We start from the raw sequence: 9,308 nt of genomic DNA, 5'->3' as shown, positions 1-9,308 counted from the left end.
TGATTTGTGTGTACCATTAGTGCCAATAACACACTTAATACGAAGTGTCTCCAAACATTTTGCATTGAGTGCTGCCTGCAAGATAAAGCCCAGGGGAAGCTTTTAAGGTGAGATTTGAAGGGCTGTGATGAATCAACAGCTCAGAGGGAGGGAACCCGGCTGGGAGCTGGGGTGGTGCCAGTGAGAGCACGACTTCCAGCTGGGGATGTAATGGAGAAAGGGAGCCAGGGAGATTGGGGGTCCCATTGAGCATGCTTCAATGACAATGGAGCTCACTGAGGATAAGTGGAAAGAATGGTTAGGAAAATGAAGGCTGTGCATGTACGTGCATTCAAGAGACTTGGCTGTTTCTTTGGGGGAGAGGGAAGGTGAGGAAAGGGAGATTTGGAAAAGAAAAGGCAACATTCAAGAAGAATCATGGTCCAAGTTGTGTTCAAATAGTAAAAGAACCATTTGTGTATGTGTGTTTCTGATTGGCTGCTCTCTTTCGACAAATCATCTTCTCATTTAATGTTTATAAAGAGCTTCCACGAAGGCATGGAAACTGTTTATGTTCTCACCAGTATATTGGGAAGGCATTTGTAGGTATGGCGTTGTGCAGAGTATTTTGCTCATGGTACTTTTATGAAAAAATACATTAACACTGGAATAATTAGTAAGAACCAGAAAAACTCTCTTCAGATATGTAACATATGAGAATCTCAAAGTTCCTTGGGTATGACTACCTGTTTACACAAGGGCTGCTGAACCATTATCAGTCTGTTTTATTATTAGGGAAACGGAGGCCAGGAGCCTAACTGGAAGTAGGAAAGAATTGTTTATAGAACCTGAGGGAAGGAACTCAGTCAGTGTTTCTTGGGCCTGTGGAATTATTCTTTTAGCCTGGCCCTGATCTAACTACTACTTAAAACTCCTCGGGCCAGTTAAGCGACATCCCCCTCCAACCTTCTGATCCCTCCTTTCTTTCCTAACAGCTGGATCATGGTTATATGCCTACAAAACCACTGTAGATCATTAAGCTGAATTAGGAGAAAAGACCAGACATTGCAAAGTCTATCCAGTATCTTATATTATCAGCCTGCATTGATGATAACACAGATGATAAAGTGGACAACCTTTCATCAGGTAGAACAATTATCCCTTACTTTCTAGAACCCTCTGATTCTATTAGACAGACGGCTGCTAGGGCTGCTATAACAAAGTTACGTAACAAAGTGCCATAACAGACTGGGTGGCCTAAACAATAGGTATTTATTGTCTCCAAGTTCTAGAGGCTAGAAGTCCAAGACCAAGGTGTTGGCAAGGTTGGTTCCTTCTGAGGGCTGTGATGGGGAATAGTTCCATGCTTCTTCCTGATGCTCTGCTGGCGGTCTTTGGTGTTCCTTGTTCACTCTGATCTCTTCCTTTATCTTCACATGGCATTCTCCCTGTATGAATGTCTTCAAATTTCCCATATATATATATTTTTAACATTTATTCATTTTTGAAAGGCAGAGAGAGACAGAGCACAAATTTGGGGGGGGGGTGCAGAGAGAGAAGGAGGGACACAGAAACAGAAGCAAGCTCCAGGCTCTGAGCTGTCAGCACAGAGCCTGATGCGGGGCTCGAACTCACAGACTGCGAGATCATGACCTGAGCCGAAGTTGGCCGCTTAACCGACTGAACCACCCAGGCACCCCTCAAATTTCCCATTTTTATAAGGACACTGGTAACATTGGATTGGACCTACTGTAATGACCTCATTATAACCTGATTAACCCTATAACGATTCTATCTGCAAATACAGTCACTAGGGGTTAGCACCTCAGCATAAGAATTTTGGGGGTGCACAGGGGTGCCTGGGCAGCTCAGTTGGTTAAGCGTCTGACTCTTGGTTTTAGCTCAGGTCATGATCTCAAGGTTCATGAGTTCAGGCCCCCATCGGGCTCTGTGCTGACAGCTCTCTCCCTCTCTCTCTGCCTTTCCTCCACTCACATGTGCATGTACTGTCTTTCTCAAAATAAATAATAAATACACTTTAAAAAAAAGAATTTTGGGGGGTGCACAATTCAACAGCTGCCAGCTGCCAGACACTGGACTATGAAGTTAAAGGGGAAGGATGGTACAAAGATGAGTAAGGTGTATGGTCCCTGAACTCATATACTCACAATTCAGTAGAGAGATAATCGGTTGATGTGCAAATGAGGGCAAATTAAAAAAAAAGAATTTATAGTTAAGTGCAGCCACAGTGAGCCTGAGGGGCTGAGAAACCCAAGTCATTTGTTTCTGGAGAGGGGAGGAAAGAGGGCAGTGATCCAGGCCTCTACTTAAATTCCTCCTTTATTCGTGGGCCTGAGGGGAGTATGTCCCCCACATGTTGATGTGGGTGCCCTGCCGGGGGTGAGCCTAGCAGGGGCATGGATTCTCATCACCTCACCGTCAGGTGGCAGGTGATCCTCTGGTTCTGTGACTAAGGTGGGTCGGAGGGCAGAGCACTTGATGTTTGGGATCGGGAGGAAAGGGGAACACCGAGGGCTGGCACCTATAGGGTGGGAGTTCTGTCTTCAGCCCAGGTGCTTTAGGAACCCATGGGGACCCAGTGCTGGGACGGGGGGAGGGGTCCCCTCAGCCCTCCTCAGCTTCACAGCCTCTGGAGAAAAGTAGGCCCAGGAGGTCTCTTCAGAAGTCTTCCCCATTCCCTAATGAAAGTTCTTCCTGCTGGAGGCCATCCACTGCCTCCCTCTCCCTTCTCCTCAGTGAAAGTGGAGAACAGTGAACTGCCTATGGGAACCACCCTACAATCTTGTTGAGAGTTGGATCCTTTACGGACTATTACCAAATTTCAAAAATTTATGGTTCAACAATTCTTTGGAAGAGCATTTGAGTTCATTCTGGAGGGAAAGAAAAAAAGGTAGGAGCAGGAAAGTAGGGAAAGGACAGAAAAGAAATTCGTTGGAAGTGCAGGAAGCCCCATGGAGGAGGGGGAGGGAGGACAAGGGATTTCTGTGAGGGCAACAGAAGCCAGACCCCGGGCTTTTATTCTTTTCTTGCTCAAATCCGTCCCTCACACCCCTTGTCAGAGTTACGTCTCCAAAGCACGGACTGACCCCCCCCCCCCCAATAAAAAATTTTGTTACTGTTCCTCATCATCTCTAGAATAAAGTCCAGACTCCTTGGTATGTCACACAAGAGCCTCTATGGCCTGGCTTTTGCCTGCCTCTCAGACCTCCCCGGCCCCTACCTCCATCCCTGTTTCACAGAATTTCTTTCCATTCCTAGAAGAAGTCATGCTGTTTCACACCCTAGAACCTTGTAAATGCTGTTTTCTCTGCAGAATCTTTCAGGCTTCCACGCTTGCTCCTCATTCGAATATGTCACCTCCTTCGCAAAAGCTTTCTCTGAACGCCAGGCAAGAATAGTCCCACATCTACCCTTCTCTCAGTTCCCACAGCCTTGTTGCTCATCATAGTACAATACAAATAATATTATATTATAATTATATATGTCTCATCCGTCTCTCCCTCCAGACTGTGAGCTATTGTAGGAGAGCTTTGTTTTACTCACCTTGGAGGCCCCAGCCTTCAGCACATGGCCTGGCATGTAGCTTGCACAGTAAGCCTCTGCCAAATGAATGCATATTGGTAAGGCTTAGGAAAGAGAAGGGAAGACAGGAAAAAGCAAGAGAGAAAGGCAGAAAGACTAGGTGAAGGGAAGGAAAAGACAGGAGAGAAAAAGCAGAAGCATTGTGATTCTTCACGACACTTAAGAACCGCCCCCCCCCCCCCCCCCCATTCACCTCCCCACTCACTTCAGTTCACTAGTTCATTATGGCATTACAGAGCTAGCCACTAGGCACTACTCTGGGAACCGTGGATATGGAAATGAAAAACATAGGATCTGTCCTCAAGAAGCCCCCAGTTTAGGTGGTGTTGGGGGAGGGATGCAAAGAGAAGGTAACCGGTAAAAGGACAACCAATGAGCAAGTCAGTGTTTACCACGCGGTACCGTGGGGGAGAGGCAGAGGGCGTGACTCACCAAGTCTGCAGGAGTGGAGGCATTCTGACAATCCAGTGGGTCTGCTGAATGAGAATAATGAGTGGAAAGCAAGGAAACAAAGGAAGGGGGCTACTGATGTTTAATTTGTAAAGGAAAGTCTTTAAAATTCAGTGCTTTCTGTTTTTATTTTTACATCTGAAACTGGCGGGACTGGCGGTGTTTCTTGAGGTATAGACCTTCTGGTCCTCTTCAGCATATTGTACAAAACTGATGGAGGTATTTGAGGTTGCCCAGGGAATATAGGATTCAACCACCTGAGCAGTGTCTTTCAGTTTGATATTGATCGCTTAATCAGGAGGAGAAGGTTTATAATTTACGTTGGGGACTTTCCTTCTTTTCTCCTGGATTCGATTGGGTTTTCGTGACTGAAGCAACAAACCACTCGCTCAAAACCAGGTCTGTATCTCTCCAGTGCGTGTCGGACCCTGGAGATTCAAAGTGAGATGCCCATGCTCCCTGTGTAGAGAATGGCGCTAAGAGCTCATATCACGCTGCATGTGCAAGGATTGGAGACCTTAAGTCGTCATGGTTTTCTTTTAGGTTCTCTTTTCTGAGTCTGTTTTGTTTGACTGTAGTTGTTTCTGACATTCTGAAAAGAAGTGCTAAACCGATAAAAGACAACATCATTATCCCCCCATCTTTCCGTGTGGTGGATAACAAGACCTACCCCTTCTCTTCCAGTGCATATCAATGTGATGAATATGGGGAAAAAAAATGTAAGTGTCCGAGTCCCTTTCTTTTTCAGTCTCTCCCTCTCTTTTTTCCCTTCCTTCCTTCCTTCTTTCTTTTTTTAAGCGCTGCCCTTTTCAAAACAAGGGGAGATTCAGCATAGTTCCCGTGCCCCAGTGATCCAGTGGTGTCACATCACTATGGCAATTGCTGCCCAGGGCAGGAATGCTGAGCAGCTGTAATCGTGCAACGCCTTATTGCTGGTGCATGTCAATCAGAACCTATGAATTGAGAAAAATTTGCTCTGTTCATTCTGTTAAATGATGTATCCAATTAAACCTGTTAGAATTCATGATCTTCAGTCAAGGTTAAATGAAAGTAGTTACTCCTGTCAGCTAGGTGATTAAATGCTGCCTACATCAGGCACATTTATGTGCAAAATTAAAATTTTGGTATAAAGCATGAATCTTTATGCATGCCAGTTAATTATCTTGCAGTTCCTCCACTTATTAAATGCCCACTGCATTTCTTCTTAATCATCAGCTTCCTTTCAAAACTTATTTCCTACTTCACATTACAGTACATTTCAGTGTTTAAATGAAATGCCTTACCAATGAAAACTTTCTCTTTTTGAGGGCTTGGCTTGTCCTATGCTACTGAAAATAATCATTATTAACATTTCCTCATTATTATGTACAAGTATTTCTAGAAGCCAGGTTGACTGGTGCGAAGGCATTCTGGAAGTGATCCCTGTTCAGGCTCCACTAAGGCTTGGTTCTAACCTGGGGATCAGCTTCCTGCACACCCCCTTACCTCAGCCACTGCAGGCTGCCAGTGTGTAAAGCCTCTTGCTGGTTGTAGGGTACTATTTCTTTTTCTTTTCTGATCTACTTTGAGTAGATGCTAAATGAGCACAAAGGTGATGATGAAATCATTTACTACAATACATCAAAAGGACATTAGAACTAGAGGGGGGGGGGTTGGAAATACTGCTTCTTCCTTTTTAAAAAATAAAACAAAGGCTTAACCACTTCAGGTCTCGGGCATACACAAATGTTGCCTCTTCCGTTGGGTTTTAAAATGAACGAAAAGTACAAAGTGGTAATGACACAATTCCATGGTACCCGTGGTTCCCAGACACAGCATTACAGAAGCAGTGGGATGCCACAGAAGCACGCCATCAAATACTTCTCTTAGAAGTGTTTCATACTATAGAATCCACCTTTTTGGACCTTTTTATTTTTCCTAAGAAAAATTCAACGATGTTTGCACAGAATTAAAAATTTTGCAACAAGCATTCTCCTACGTATGCTCCTATTTCAGACACACTTCTCTTTTTACCAGGCAGATGGTACCCTTACAAATTTTTTAAACTTAAAAATAAATTCCTACTATTTAACTGAGTTACAGCTAATGATACCAACAAAGCCAACATTACTGAAATCAGTTTTTCTGTTTAATTTTCTGTGTCGTGTTTCATAGTTTTACAATCTTTCCTAACCACAAAGCATTCAAGAACCACAAGGAAAATATCCTTAAAGATGAAAAGTAGAAGCCCTCCATTTAGTTGTTGCAAATGTTTAAATAAAAATACTTCCCATCCTGGAAGTTATGAAATATTCCTCTTAACTGAACTTGAAAGGGACTGATTTCCATGAGAATGAAAATAGATTTATTAACAAATGAAATGGAAGAAATGTTTTTCACTGAATAATATTAATGAATTAACCAGTGGTCGGTGACGCTGAGCAGCCCCTACATGGGAATGTGTTGGAAACTCATTTTCACTGCAAATGCGCCCTCAGACACACCCCACATCAGTAACAATGCCCTGTTATCCTTGATTTTATAGCCCTCAAGAATACACACCAATATGCAATGTCAGTTTTTTTTAATGGAGCTCTGGTGCCAGTCTGTTGAAGAAATGATGAGCCTTGGACTCCACCGAGTGTAGGTTCCCTCCATCTGTTTCAAAGCCCAGCCTCATATAGTGATGTGGGTGGGTGGGCCTTGAGGGTAGGGAGTGGGCCCATCCATGTGGCAGAGGTGGTTACCAGGCCTCTGAGCGCTGGGTCACCTTGGGCCCCTCCAGTGACTGCAAAGCTGATCCCAGCCTTCAGAGAATGACAAGGTAGATGAGGGCTCCTCGCCCTGTTAACCCCCTTGCCTCAGATCCTAATTGGTCATCTGTTCTTCAGTAGCTGCTCAGATCCCTTGGTCCTTCGCCATGGTTGGATCCGCTGCTTGGTTAGTGCTCAGCCATCCTCAGAGAGAAGGCAGGGGAGACCGTAGTTGAAGTCGGCTTGAGTCAGGTAGGGGGTACTGAAGAGACCAGCTTATAAGGGCTTTGTAAACATAATCGAGATGTAAAGGGCTAGAGAATCTTGCATCTAAGATGCATTTCAGAGAGGATCATGCACATAGTTGAAAGAGATCTATTGCTATACCCCCTCAGGGTGGGCAAAAGGTTTGGAGACAGCCCCCCTCTCCAAACAAGCAAGGAGCATGCTTGAGCAACAATAGTAACCGAAGTGCCAGCTAAGAAGGGGAGGACCAGCTCAATTCGGGCTTTGGTTTTATGCAGAGGGCTGTCACCTGTGTCCTCTTACCCTCTTCTGCCGTTTGCTGCTCATCTTGTTTCCACTAGATGAATGCTGAAGATTCGTTAAAGGACATTGATGGAAAGTGGCCCCTGGTGATTACCCAGGGCACCCACGGGTCTCATTCTGGCTCTGAGGAGGCTGTTAGGTGGGATGCCAGGAAAGAAAGGTGTAAGCTGGAGCTCTCCTGAGTTCTGTCTTGAGGGCTTAGAGGCTGTGAGAGAACACACAGCACCATTAGGCAGAAACAGAGCTTGAGGATGAAGCAGACAGCAGGTGAGCAGCAGAGTAAGCAAATCTCTGTTTGAGTTAATTCTTACAAACTGGTCTCTTTTTGTATGGCCACGTGTGTGTTTTGTGGGTTAGATGTCAGAAAAGCAGCATCTTTCCTGGGACCCTTTTCTTTTCTTTCTTTCTCTCTTTTTTAAAAAATCATTTAGAAACAGGAACAATTTTCTGTTCAAACGGTCGCTGTCCCTAAGTGGCTTAAAAACTCCCAGTGGGAAGGACAACAGCCCTCTCAGAGGCAGAGTGGCCTCTGTCTGTGAGAAATATTCACCTACAGGGATGCTTTTCTGGCTGGCTTTATCGCTAGCTTTGCAACTTGGAGATGTAACATAGCTTGAAATCAACCGTGTGTTTAGCCCTGCTTTGTCAGCCCACCTAGCGACAAATCGGGCTGTTTTGTAGCCCTGCTGCTCTCCCAGGTCACACAATGCCATGGCAAGTAGAAGGACTGGGTCCGATTTAATCAAAGGCTTTTGATTGTACAAAGCTTAGAGCTTCGTTCCAACAGGGAAGCCTCTTCTGGGACGGGGAAAGACGGGGTTTGGTGTGTAGCCGACATACACGGGTTTGAAGCTCCACGCAGAGAGATTGATTCGCCTAAATCTGCCTGGCAGCAGCATGGGCAGACCACCACCACTGCAGATGGCTCACACGGGGGGCGATGGGAAACCAGGGGAAGGACCACCGCTTCCTTTCAGGGAGCTGCTGGCCAGAGGTTGTGGTCAGTTGCATGCAGGGTCTCCTGCGACCGACTGCCATCAGTCTAGTTAACCACCAGGTGGGGGTGGATTAAATAAAAATAGGTGACATAGCACCTCGGGGCTGGTTTGCAGATTGGTAGAGGGAGAGGGAGAGGGAGAGGGAGAGAGAGAGAGAGAGAGAGAGAGAGAGGCTGGCTCATCACTTTGCAGTGTGTGTTCAAAGGCATGCTCTTGTACTGGGTTCTGTCTTAACCTTGACAGTTTCCTGACCTGAGGTTGGAAGGGTGATTTAACTAATAGATGCCTCCCCTTTTTCTCTACTTAAAATAGAAATGAACATATTTCCTACTTTCCAGTCTCTCAGGTGTGAACAGGATGGTGTTTCAAAAAAAAAAAGCACCGAGACACCTATTGCCTTTCTTGATTTGCTGTGAATAATCTTCCAGTGAGCAAGAAGTTTCCTTTGAATGTAATTAGAGAAAAAAAAAGTGAGGTCTACACAAAACCGATGGCTGGCACCTTTCTCTGGTGGCCTTTGATTCATCTCATGAGCTCACGGTAACCTGTGATGATATTCATGTGTGTGAGCTGCGTGGCTTTGTGGGCTGATAAGACATGCCCCATCTCTGCTCCTGTGTGAGAGAACGCTTGTGCTTTTGCATTTGCTGTATGCAGGGGGTACTAGGTGTATGGGGACATAGAGAACAAGGGAAATGTGAGTTTGGTTTGAAATACCTTATATCAGGGCGCCTGGGTGGCTCAGTCTGTTAAGCATCAAGTTATGATCTCACACTTCCGCTTCAGGTGAGCTCGAGCCTGGCTTCGGGCTCCCACCTGACAGTGTGGAGCCTGTGTGTGATTCTCTCTCTCTCCCTCTTTCTCACCATCTCTCTCCCTCTCTCTCTCTACCCCTCGCTCACTTGTGTGTGTGCACTGTCTCTCTCTCTCTCTCAAGAAAGCAGTGAAATACCTTATTATCGTAAAGACATTTACTAAAATAATTCCTTTTATTTAA

General features: G+C 45.3%; 1 long non-coding RNA gene across 1 annotated transcript; it reads right to left on the bottom strand.

Annotated features, from left to right (window-relative positions):
- Nucleotides 1–1,232: 1,232 nt before the first annotated feature.
- On the bottom strand, nt 1,233–3,924 carry LOC131492978 (uncharacterized). The gene is made up of 3 exons (XR_009252384.1): nt 3,788–3,924; nt 3,544–3,599; nt 1,233–1,439 (listed from the first exon to the last, which is right to left on the bottom strand). It is a non-coding gene; the product is annotated as an uncharacterized LOC131492978 (long non-coding RNA).
- Nucleotides 3,925–9,308: the final 5,384 nt, after the last annotated feature.

Source organism: Neofelis nebulosa, chromosome 2 (genome assembly GCF_028018385.1).
Source record: "Neofelis nebulosa isolate mNeoNeb1 chromosome 2, mNeoNeb1.pri, whole genome shotgun sequence".
Classification (NCBI taxonomy): domain Eukaryota; kingdom Metazoa; phylum Chordata; class Mammalia; order Carnivora; family Felidae; genus Neofelis; species Neofelis nebulosa.
This window is presented reverse-complemented; position numbering and strand designations above follow the sequence as displayed.